Below are 12,675 nucleotides of genomic sequence, written 5' to 3' on the forward strand. Positions count from 1 at the left end.
TCAGCCGCTTTTCCGGAAAATCTTGCCAGCTGTCTACACTGGCCGCTTGAATTTCCGGAAAAGCACTGACGATCTAATGTAAAATCATCAGTGCTTTTCCGGAAAAATTATGCTGCTCCCGTTCGGGCAAAAGTCTTTTTCCGGAAAACTGTTCCAGAAAAGGGCCAGTGTAGACAGTACAGTAGTGTTTTCCGCAAAAAAGCCCCGATCGCGAAAATGACGATCGGGGCTTTTTTGCGGAAAAGCGCGTCTAGATTGGCCACGGATGCTTTTCCGGAAAAAGTGCTTTTCCGGAAAAGCGTCCTGCCAATCTAGACGCGCTTTTCCGGAAATACTTTTAACGGAAAAGCTTTTCCGTTAAAAGCATTTCTGGAAAATCATGCCAGTGTAGCTGTAGCCTGTTTGTGTGGAGTATTGCTATTGGTTTGTACGTTAACCAGAGATATTTACTTACCAGACTGATGCACTTCAGTGTCAAACTTAATTTGTTATTTTACATAAAAAAGAAGTGGAGAGAGAGCACAGGCATTTGTATAACGTTTAGGAGAAAATATGTATCAAAGAAATATTTACCCATATCTCCTTTGGTTTATTAATATGCAAGATACAATGCTTTCAGCTACTGAAATAAAAAGATCACAGTATTTTTAGTCTGTTTAGAAAAAATCCACTTTAGATTCAAAAACTGAAATGAAACGAGGAATTTAAGGTTGAATGTAGACAAAGTAAAATTAATCACTGGAGCAAAGATTAGCTATTTCACCTATTTTTTAGATGAAAGAACATTTTAGCCTTTAAACATACTCGTGAGAAGTGACATTTCCATATATGCTCTAGGTTCACTAGAAGAATCACAAGAAACCGACTTCCAAATTTAAAAGTCACAGTGTGTCACATTACTTGATATTTGTAGAAATGGAACAGACCATTAAGATGTGTAGATCATTTCTACATATTTACTCCCTGATTTCATTATCAGTTAATCTAATTTATGATAGAAGCATCTAAAACAGGGCACTTTTCTATAGTATAAAGTTATATGGGACAAAAGAGCAGAGGTTAGAATATACCATATTCATCTGACTGTTAAAGATTTATTCTTATCATACTGAAACAAGCTCCACAGCAGCGAAGCACCAAAGCGCATGCTCAACTTCAAGCATGTGAGTAGATCCACTGATTCATGAGGACTACTCACATGCTTAAATATCAGCATGAGCTTAGTTATAGTTTGGCCTATCTGCAGTAACAGAGATGTAGAATCTCAAAGTTATTTAGGTACCTACCACCCTTAGGCTACGTCTACACTGGCCCCTTTTCCGGAAGGGGCATGTAAATTTCACTAGTCGTCGTAGGGAAATCCGCGGGGGATTTAAATATCCCCTGCGGCATTTAAATAAAAATGTCCGCCGCTTTTTTCCGGCTTTTAAAAAAGCCGGAAAAGAGCGTCTAGACTGGCCCCGATCCTCCGGAAAAAGTGCCCTTTTCCAGAGGCTCTTATTCTTACTTTGAAGACATTTTTATTTAAATGCCGCAGGGGATATTTAAATCCCCCGCGCATTTCCCTACGACGACTCGTGAAATTAACATGCCCCTTCCGGAAAAGGGGCCAGTGTAGACGTAGCCTTAGAGAATGTGGATTAGTGTGGTCTATAGAGCAGGACTCCTATCACCCACTCAGTTTATGACCTTAAAGAACCCACTTAAGATATCTGTGCCTGAAGATATCTCCTCCATCTAGACATTGGAGATAACAGAAGCATCAGAGGAATGTTGGAAGCTTTAATTAGTGTTTGTAAATTATTTTGAACTCCTATGATAGGAGTTATGTAGTATTTAAGAGACAAATATCAGTGTTCAGTTAGCTGTGGTATCCCTGTGTTGGCTGCTTTCTGATTTAAATTTTATATTTTGAATCCCAGTTGATAACTTCATAACACAAGTTTTCTGCTACTATATTATACAGCTGGTTTCTTGGTGAAACCTAGCAACGGTAATGTAAATTGGAAATAACTACAGCCCCGTTGACTACTGAAATCTCTCAAGACTTGAATTATTCACTATTTGTAATACTTGAGTAATTATAGGCTATGCTATCACTTACGGCTTACAATTAATCTTCTCCATTAATTTGTATCTCTCTATCGGTATTAGTAACTTCAGTTTCCTAAATTAAAGGATAGTGTCTCCAGTTGGCCTAAATTTAACATTTAGGAATGCCTCTCTAGGGCTGTGTCCAGACTCAGGGTTTTTTTCGGGAAAAGTAGCCTTTTTCCGAAAAAACTTCACCTGCGTCTAGACTGCAGCCGCGTTCTTTCGAAATTAAATCGAAAGAACGCGGCTTTTCTTTCGACGGCGGTAAACCTCATTTCACGAGGAAGAACGCCTTCTTTCGAAAGTGCTTCTTTCGAAAGAAGGCATTCTTGAATGTAAATAGGGCTTCTTCGAAAGAGAGCATCCAGACTCACTGGGTGCTTTCTTTCGAAAAAGCGGCTTGCTCTTTCGAAAGTTCCGTGTGCAGTCTAGACGCTCTCTTTCGAAAGAGACTTGCAGTCTAGACATAGCCTAGTAGGATAGAACTTATGGATCTAGACCAGACAGCCAGTAGAATTTTCAGGATTTTCATAAGGGTTGAAATAGAGGACAGGAAGCTGGTTTTGGTCTGATAGCTAAGATTTTTTTAAAAACCCACCTGTTTTATTAAGTAACTTAATTCAAATGAACGAGAGCGACAGCTAGTGACTGTTTTGTCTGGTTAGCCATATCCATCAAAGCCTTCCCTAAAAAAACCCTCTTCCCTACCCATCACCCCTACAAACCTCTGAAAGGCAAAATACAAGCATTCCATCAGCAGCCAGGTGTGAGAGGCATGCACAGAACACAAGTACTTTCCCCTTATTCCTTTAGCATCCGGGGAACATCCCAGAGCACACGGCTGCTGCCTCCCTTCCCCTCCCCCCCCCCCGGCCCAACCTTCCCGAAATGGAGCCATTGCTTGAGCTGTGAAAAATCTTGCCAGAAAATTTTCTTGTCCAATTCAGACTGGCCACAGACAAGGCAGAAGGAAAGGTTGAGCACAAAACTGGAATATGTTATTAAAAATAAATAAATGCAGAATTGTTCTAAGCTTAGTCTTAGCTTTCGTAGAACAAAGCTTCAGGCAAAGCCTGGATTTTATTGAAGACAAAGAGAAGAAGATTAAGTTACTAATGCTTTCTTTTTTACTATACACAGATTTAAAGAGCAACATACAAATGCAGGAAGGGGGAAAAAAGATATCCTCAGATCACAATCAGCTCTTTCTTACCGGGGAGATTAAACTTTGCTGTGTAAAGTGTTTAGTCATAGTCACAGCTGGCAAACAGCAGGCATCGTTTACCCTTCTCTCCTCAAACAAGTAGACACAAACACTGGTAAGAATGAATGTAAAGCTGAGGGAATAGAAGTGGCTAAAGCCAAGAACAGTGGAGGCAGATACTTTGTTAGCTTCTACATACCCGTACTAATGGACTTTAAACCTGACCTTAGTTATCCTGACAATCTCAGGAATAAGAAATTTGTAAATTAGATTGACTTCAGCAATGTGCACAGATGGGGACTAGAAGTCCATTCAGCCATTGCTACTTGTCAGGATTTGAACTTAGGGCTCAGGAAGAAAAGAGGCTCAGACTAACTGACTGCACCCATAGCCCTTACCAAATTCTGTAGTTCTTTAAGGGTGCATCTACATTGCACCCATAGCTTGAAAAAAGATATGCAATTTGAGCTATGCAAATTGCGTAACGTATTTTGAGGTAATTTCAAAATAACCCGCTATTCCAAAACATCCCTTACTCCTCATGGAATGAGGTTTACAGGGACGTTGGAATAGCGAGCCCATTATATTTTGAAATAACGGGCTTGCTGTGAAGACACGGGATAACTATTTCAGGATACCTCCAGTATCCAGAAATAGTGCTGCAGTATAGATGTAGCCTAAAATGGGCCATTTTAACCAAGGCAAACTGAACCAACATAACAGTGTCAACTCAAACACAGAGTTGCATTGGTTTAACTACAGAGGTGCAACACTATTCCAGTAGTTAAACAAATTACTGTAATTTCTGTGTTTAGATAAGTCTTTACAGAGATACAAAAGATTTTTGAATCAAGTTTTGTTGAAATAATCATAGTTTTTTCATGAATAATTTACACACCTGTTTACTTTAGATTTTTATTTACCTTTTGTTTCCTGTCTTCCCTGCCTTATGGATACTGACAATCTATCATAAAACAACATCCAAAGCCACATGCCCCAGCTAGATGCTGTCCATCTCCCATTGAGGTGAGGAAGAGTCCACAATTACAACACTTCTACAGCACAGCTCCGCTGCTACAGCACTTCAGCATGGACACAACCGGTTGATGTAGGAAATCCACCTCCCTGAGTCAGTACCTAGGTTGATGGAAGAATTTTTCTGTTTATATAGTGCTGTCAACATGGGGATTGAAGTGGCCTAAACTACAGCTCACTGAGATGTGGATGTTTCACATCCCTGCTTGACATTGTTAAACTGACCTTGTTTTCTAGCACAGAAATGTTACATAGGTCTGATTTATCTTAGGTAATTACCTGATTTGCTTGTGCACACATGCTTATTTGTGCTTTCACACACATTTCTTTTTCCCCTGTCACAACTTGGTCTCCAAAATTGACAATTGCCTTTCACTCCAGCACAGGTATGTAGCTATGGACTTTATCTTTATTTGTTCAAACATTACAGAGATTGGGAATTACTTTTTTGAGGAAGACAAACTTATTTAGAAAACATTAGCCTATGAAATCGACCACCACAAGTGGCTTTCCTATGGAGCAGCCATACCACAATATTAGCAGTTGTTTTAAATTCCATATATGGCAATATTAACATCTGAACACAGGATGCTGTGGGCCAAACTTAGAGGGCATATATATAAAATTTAGGGCAGGCAGTCAAAATCAGTTGGATGTCTTGCTGGCTATTGTCAATTCTTTGTGTCAGCCTGATGAGCCATAGGTTTGGGGGAACAGTGACAGGCCAGGAAAGTCACACTCAGCATCATGCTACCTATTTGTATAATCATTGTCATCTAACTTGATTTTTCATAATCATAGTTAAACAGTCAAATTTTGTAGTCTAGATAGAGAAGTTAAGTTGGTATAAAATGTACAATACACAGAGAACCAAAAGATTCAAGTTATTTTAGCTTGGCCTTTACTTTACTTTAGGATTCCTTTACAGTATATTTACACTTGAAAATGCTACAGCCTCACTGTTGTAATGTAGATAATAGCTACAATGCTGGAAGAGGTTATTCCAGTCCTGTAGGTTTTTCATTGTCCCCCCAGGTCAACTGATAATTCTTCCATTGACCTAGCTGTATCCATACAGAGGCTTAAGTTGATTTAATTATATCTCTTAGGGGTATGATTTTTTTGGGGGCCACTCAGTGACATAGTAGGTTAGCTTAAGTTTAAGGTTTAGATCTGGTCTTGGACTCACTCCAAAGTGGCTCCCATTAGATCTAATTTTTGCTGCTGTCTCAGTAAAGTTTGTTTAACTAACCACCGCTGCTTACATTTTTTTGTAGCCAAGTCAACAATACCTCTTTACAGGTCATGTTGACATGTAGAAACATATTTTATCATTCACAATTGTTGCTAGATTCCTTCTAGAGTGCAACAGCTTGCTCATTAGAAATTGAAGAATAGAAGACTTACACTTGCAAGAGTTAGAACCTGAAGCAATCACAGAATACTGTTATTTTATATTGCACAAAACCCCCCACCTTTCATCTGCAAAGAGCACAAAGCTCTTCTTTAATAACTTTGTCATGCACTTCAAAGGGAGTAAAATTGGGATTCTAAATGTAAATAAACTGCTATCTATCTGGGTTGTACTGAGTTCTGGGTGGAAGGCAGCAGTTGTTTAATAAAATCTACCTATGTTCAGTATTTATACAATAGGTGTCACAGGGTACTTGAGCACTGTTTAACAGCTGTACAGCACCAACAAGAGCAGTAAGTGAAGGTTACTACATCCAGCTGAAACTACTGGAGGATGTGAACAGGTAAAACATACCTACCCAAACTAGAATTAAGACATGATACAGAATCACATATCTACTATGGTAGAAGCGTAATATGGGATCTGGCCCACAAACTGGCCAGTTTCTTGGCTTTATGGCTCACTATGTGTCTGCACAGCACCTTGCACAATTAGGCCCTGATATTGATTGTGATCTCTGTGGTAAAAAGATTGCAGAGAAAATATTGAAAACAATAAAAGAACCTATACATATGCTAATATGCTTACCAGAGATCTCCCCAATTCCAACAAGGACTTGGACTGGTGAATAATCCTTTAAACCACATATATGGGTTTCCTTGTGATCACAAGTTCATCACAGAGTCAGCTCAGAACCTGTAAAATCAAAAGTGAATCAATTATATCCTTATATATTTCATTTTTGAACTGTCCTCATGTGGAAAGAGATCAGCAGATAAAAGTTCCCCTTATCGGGGTGCAACTTCAAAGGCTGAGTCTGCAGGCAGGAGTTTGCAATCTCTTCCTCCCAAGAATTTCCCAGGAATTCCACTTTACATGTCTAGTCCCAAAAGGTAATTCGTGTTGGTTACATTATGCATCATAGTCTTTGGAAGCCCACAACACTTTCCAGATAATGCATTAAACCTGTTGTCCTCCTAAAGAAGTTCCATGCAAGCCTACAAAATAGAAATATTTGCATTTTTAATATAACGAACTCTTAAAATGTTGAATTTAATGAAGTTTGTTCAGGATGTAGCCATAATTTTCACAATGAGGACATGGATTAAGGATCACGCAGATGGAAGACTGCCACTCCTTGAATCATCAACTGCACCAACTTCAGTTTTCCCTGGAGATCTGCAGTTCAAGTATTGCTCAGGCTTGTGATGGGACATTAGCACTTCAACTTAGATCAGGGCCAGGGGCAGATGACTGTTTTGCGGGGCCCCGGGCAGCATAACTCCGCGGGGTCCCCCCTATGCCACAGCGCATGCGCCGTGATGCCATGCACATGCGCGGTGGCGCCACGGCGCATGCGCGGAGCTTTTTTAAGCGCGGGGCCCGGGGCGGCCGCCCCGTTCGCCCTGCCCTATATCCGCCCCTGATCAGGGCTACTCAACTTCGGAAGCCCCAATGGCCACAATGATACTCACAGCACATGCCAAGGGCTTCAACTTAAGTGTGGTTGCATAGACATGCAAATATATGCCAACATATGCAAATAGCTTCCTTCACACTGATGGGCAGGAATACAAAGCACTTCCCATAATGCCCCGGTGCTCCTGGCACCTCCTCTCTGGGGGCTAAAATGCTGACACCCTGTAGCCGTCTGTTCCAGCCAGCCCGTCCGCTTGTGTCTTTCAATGCTCACCCTGCCTGGGAGACACCTCACTATTATGGAGCATGTTCCCGGTGGAGGCCATGTTCAAAGGATCCCACCTGTGGGCCGTGTGGTGAGCCCCACGTTAACCGAAACTGCATCATGTGGGCTGCAAACAAATGAGCTGTGGGCCACACGCGGCCCACAGGCCGAATGTTGAGTAGCCCTGCCTTAGATTATGGGATATATGCTAGTTGGGACTGCCAGGAATGAGGAGTGCAGACACACTGGTATATTTTTAAAGCCCTACTTAACTTGCAATATTTCAGGCATCTTCTGCAGTTTTGATAGCAGGAGCCCTCACTCTTAGTCCCAGGCAGCAGATAGCAGAAAATCATGGAAAAGTATTGCAAATAATACGGTCCATGCTTACTTTTTTGCAATTTTCCATGGCTGGTTCACAATTCAGCAGTGAGTTTTTTACAATCATCCCTCAATTCAAGTAGGGTCACACATATGTTAGTATTGTTCCTTTCTGCCACAGGGATTGGTACAGGAATTACTGATATTACTACCTTTCTTCAATTTCGAAAGTCTTGCAGTAAATAATACAATTCTTAAGTCGCTACATGAGCAAGCAGACCCAAGAGAATTTTTTATGGAAACAAAGGTGGAGTTAGCGCAACTAACCAAGTCCATATGTACTTGACCCAGCTGATTCTGCTTTGGTGGCAGGCCGAAGTGAAAATAATATAAAAGAGCTGCCACTGTTTACTGTCATTCCTCAAGGTTTACGGAGGATGTCGCTGACCCAGGTACTTACCACTTATCAGTTCCAGTGAATATCACCATAGGACAGGAACCTTCTCTTTTGCTTTTAGTTTTCACATGAATTTCTTCAATTGCAGCACAAGTTGATTTCCCACTAGTGATAATAAATTATCATAGTAATGATAGAACGTATATTTTCTAAAAGGGGAGAAAATAAGAATGAAGAACATGAACAGGCAAAAACCTTAAGTTAAAATATCAATGTAATTTTGATGATATTTTTTAAACAAAATATTTGTAGGGGTCTGGATGACTCATGTCCTTAGTCATGTGGTTCCAAACTTTTCCTCTCCAGGCCTAGGCTATGTCGTGTATTTTTCCGCTTTTTTTCTGAAAGAGGCTTTTCCTAAATTTGGCCCGTATACACGGGGCCAAATTTCGGGAAAAAGGCCCTCTTTCAGAACATCCTTTACTCTGCTCACTGAGAGGAATTCAGGGATGCCGAAGGAACATGTCTGCTGTTCCGAAAAAGCAGACGTGTTCCTTGGACGTGGCAGAGCTTTTCTGGGATACCTCAGTGTCCCAGAAAAGCTCTGCAGTCTAGACATAGCCCAAATTAGTACTACATTTGAGTCCAGGCTAGGCCAGTAACAGCTGAAGGTTTTCTGATGACTGATAGATGGCCTAGGTAAAGAGAATTGGTGCTCCTTACTCCATTTTTGTAGTGTCCAGGTGACAACATGAGAAAATTGCCATTTGTCCCTTGTCTGTTCCAGCAGAGGCACCAGGGACCGAATTAACCATGGAGAGCAAATACCTCTTGCAACTGTGTCCTAGATGTAATCACTTTCAATAAAGATTGAGATGTAATGGCAATGCTGGGCCAGCTTGCTCTGCTACCACCTGTCTATGGACAAAAAGACAAGGACCGATTCTCAGCTGATCTAAGTTGTTATAACTTCACTGACTTCAATAGAGCAATGACAATTTGCACTAGCTAAGGGGTCTGCCACATAGTGCCGATGTGTCGAGCTGTGAATAAGAATTTCAAATGCAACAGGATATTTGAAGAATGGAGACAATGTGAGTAAGGCCTCAGGATTAAAAACAGAACCACAAAAGAATTAATATCCCACAGTTCCAGGATAACTAGTCAGTCTCCTCGGTTAGTATTTTAAACAAATGACAGCTGAAGTCACGGTAGTAAACAGACACTACTTGTGCCTTATTGCACCCTCAGACCTTCATGCTCCCATTTATATTTCTGTAGCTCCCGTTAATATTAATGTCACGCCAGGTAGTTTTTTATCTGCTAAGAGTCTTTAACACAAAAAACATTTAAAAAACCCTGTGTAGCTCATCTGATCCACAGTGTTAAATAGTTTAACATCGCTTACAGGCCTTTCTTCAGCAAAGAAATGCTTCTCTCTGGAGGAAGCACCCCGTGATCTACTGACTTTAATGTCAAGTAATCTGACTGATCACACTAACTCCCTCTCCCCCCCAAGCTCCTTTACTGATGACTGCCCTACTTTCCCTGTAGCTTAGCAACTAGGGCCAGTGACTGATCTGCTGAAGTAAAGCACAATTCTTTCAAGCAGCATTTGCTTTTGCAAATACCCATCTTTGTGATTAGAGACTCCATGCTCTCTAGCCACGCTGGCAGCAGATGCAATTACACGCTTTGCAAGCTTCAGTGCTCCTTAAAACCGTGGAAGAAATCGGGTGAATCACAGAATGATCTTTGGCCTCCAAAAAGAAAATAGTTTAGCTCCTACAACCAAAAAGCTTAGTAATCATAAGAGAGAGGGGGACATGGTGTCACACCTGGACCAAATTTTGGTGTGAAGTATGGAAAATGTGAAGTATTTCAAGCTAAGTATAGGCTTGAAGCTAGACTTTATAGCCTGTGCCAAAGAAAGATGCTTCAGGAGATAAGTGTTTATATGAATAAGAAAATAAAGGAGCCTTTTATCCAGACTCAGCCAAAAGAAATTAATTTGTTTATACAAACAGATTATGTCCCCAATTTAGCCCTGAACTTTCAGGGAAAGGCACTGCTATTGACTGGCTGTGTTGCTGAGAAACTATTGTATTCATAATGGGAAGAAAGGCATCTAGCAACCTAATATAGCAGCACAGGTCTGAATAGCTCCTGTCATGCTGCCCAGCAGGTCTGAGATAAGGGGTAAAGCCACAGATAACTGCTTGTAATGTTGGGGGGGGGGAGGGTGGAGATGGGAGATTTCTTTCCACCATTTGTAAGGTGCCACACATGTGAACAGGAGAGCACAACACTTAGCTTGTAGGACTACTCATTTTTAAAGTTAGAAATTAACATGGCAACCCCTCTGAGACTCATGTGAGTAAGGTAAGGACTATCTTGTTTGTTCCAAATCTAGACTGTGCCTAGCATTATGATGTTCTGGTCTAGGAGTTCCAAGGTGCTACGTCAGTACAAATGATTCTAAACGGGGGAATAGGTATAGTAAAGGAGGGGTGAGAAGTAAAAGAAGTCTGATCAGTCCCCTGCTTGTTCTCTTCTTCCTTTTTCTTCTTATATCCAAACTCTTGCCAACAAAACATCTTCCCCTTGAATTCAAGGGACCAAGGCCAATGCTCTAACTGTATTTCTTCATACTTTCTATGTTCTCCACAATCATTATCCTGTATTTTTCCTGCTCAGCTCTTTAGAATGCTGGTTTCTTTTGAGCACTGTTTTCTACTACTGTCAGCTGGCCATACAAGAGAGTACTAATATTATTTGTGTGTTCCTAAAGGAACTGACAAGCTCAGAAAATGAAGTGAATTCTCTATTCTCCCTGGGAAGGCTGCCTCTAGAGAAAAAAATATACATACCTTAGAGTGATGGATTTGGAGCAGCTGTGCAATAATTTGTGAATGCTTTATGTTGACCTGGTTATGGGGGTGTTTATTGTATAAATATATTGGTTTTGTTTAATGGGGGGATGTTGTATGTACGTGTGGGAAAGAGGAAACAAGCAAGAGGAATAAAGAATGGCTCAGGGTAAGCTTTCCCTCAGAGGGTATTTAGTGGACAATGCCAGGAGTATTAATTTTGAAGATTTTACCTTCTTTCCAGCTAACCTACTAAACAGTTAGAAGAGGCTCACAAACAAAGGAGATTCAAAGACCTGGGACAGTTTTAAAAAGGAACACTTGCTCAAAAAAGAAGGTAGTTATGCAGGGGAACTAGGTGGAATCACCCACTGAGGTGTCACAGGAAGTAGGTTTGCCTACATTGTTATAAGGAGATGGTATGCTTGTAGGTAAGACACATTAGCCTATAGCTTGTTTTAAAATCCTATTCTCTAGATGCTTTGTTCCTATTGCGAAATCAACAGTTTATATAGGCTGTCTGACAACTCTATAACCACATGTCACCGACTCCCAAAAGGAAGAACCGAACTCAGATTTGCTGGGTAAACATGGTGGATAGGCTGAGTACTGTAACCCAAGGCTGGACTAAACGTGGAGGAATTGTGGAATTCTATCCTGGGACAAGCAAGAAAAAGCCTAAGACCTGATGTGACAGGACGCCCCTGCCCCACACTGAAGCCCCCGGCAGGCAAGCCCTGTTTGGGGCCTCGGACGCGGGGCACCGGTGGTCTGCTGGGTGCTCCTGCGCCACGGCACAGCTGGTGAGCTCGGACGCCGCGGCGAGCGGTGACGCAAGCATTGCTGGGGGGAAGAGGGGAAGTGCGGTCAGGCCCCCCCCCCAGGACGTATGCACGGGCTGGCCTCCCCCCGGGGAGGGGCGGAAGCGGTGGGGCATTTGAAAACGCCACCGCCATAGCTGAGTGGGGGGACAGAAGTGGGAGCAGGCATTTGAAAACGCTGCCACCCGAGTAGGAGAGGTGGAGGGGAGCGGCGCAAGTGGCATGGCCCTAGGAAGCCGGCGCCCCTGACCAGCACCCACCTTAGAGACACCCTGTCGGCCAGGGGAGTGGTGAGCTGGAGGACCCCGGGTCAGGGGGTGGATGGGGGAGAGGAAGTAGCCCAGGGCACAACCAGGAGTGGTTGGTGGGCTGGCGCGTTTCGGCTAGATGCCCCGTCAGCCAGACCGGCTCACGGAGGATCTGGGTTCTTAGGGCCCTGGGCTGGGGCCTGTGAGTGAGTGAGGGTGGGCCTGGGCCCCCCTCTCCCTCTCCGGCACGGAGAGCACCTTACGTTTCTTCCGACGCCTAGGACGTGCCTAACATAGGACCCTGGACACAAGTGACACCTGGGTGAGGCAGTGGGGTAATCAGCAAAGGCCGAAGGGAGACTGCCCCAAGGGGGGGGGGCGTACCCCCACCCTGGACACGGTCACACCTGGAACCAGAAGGGTTACAATTGAGGGAGGCCATAAAGGGGACAGAGCTCGCTGTCTAACTGTAACACTGTTTTGCTACTGGAGAAAGTTCAGGCTATATAATGAGGTCACTCTGCAGTGTCTATTTGAAATATTCCAGCAAACCCAATATCAGATTCCCTTTGGGTGGACAATGAATG

The 12,675-nt window shown here is 42.6% G+C and overlaps 1 long non-coding RNA gene across 1 annotated transcript; it reads right to left on the minus strand.

Annotated features, from left to right (window-relative positions):
• Positions 1-4,040: 4,040 nt before the first annotated feature.
• On the minus strand, positions 4,041-8,354 carry LOC142827673 (uncharacterized). The gene is made up of 3 exons (XR_012902382.1): positions 8,213-8,354; positions 6,336-6,443; positions 4,041-4,435 (listed from the first exon to the last, which is right to left on the minus strand). It is a non-coding gene; the product is annotated as an uncharacterized LOC142827673 (long non-coding RNA).
• Positions 8,355-12,675: the final 4,321 nt, after the last annotated feature.

The sequence above is a fragment of the Pelodiscus sinensis genome, chromosome 3, assembly GCF_049634645.1.
Source record: "Pelodiscus sinensis isolate JC-2024 chromosome 3, ASM4963464v1, whole genome shotgun sequence".
Lineage (NCBI taxonomy): Eukaryota > Metazoa > Chordata > Testudines > Trionychidae > Pelodiscus > Pelodiscus sinensis.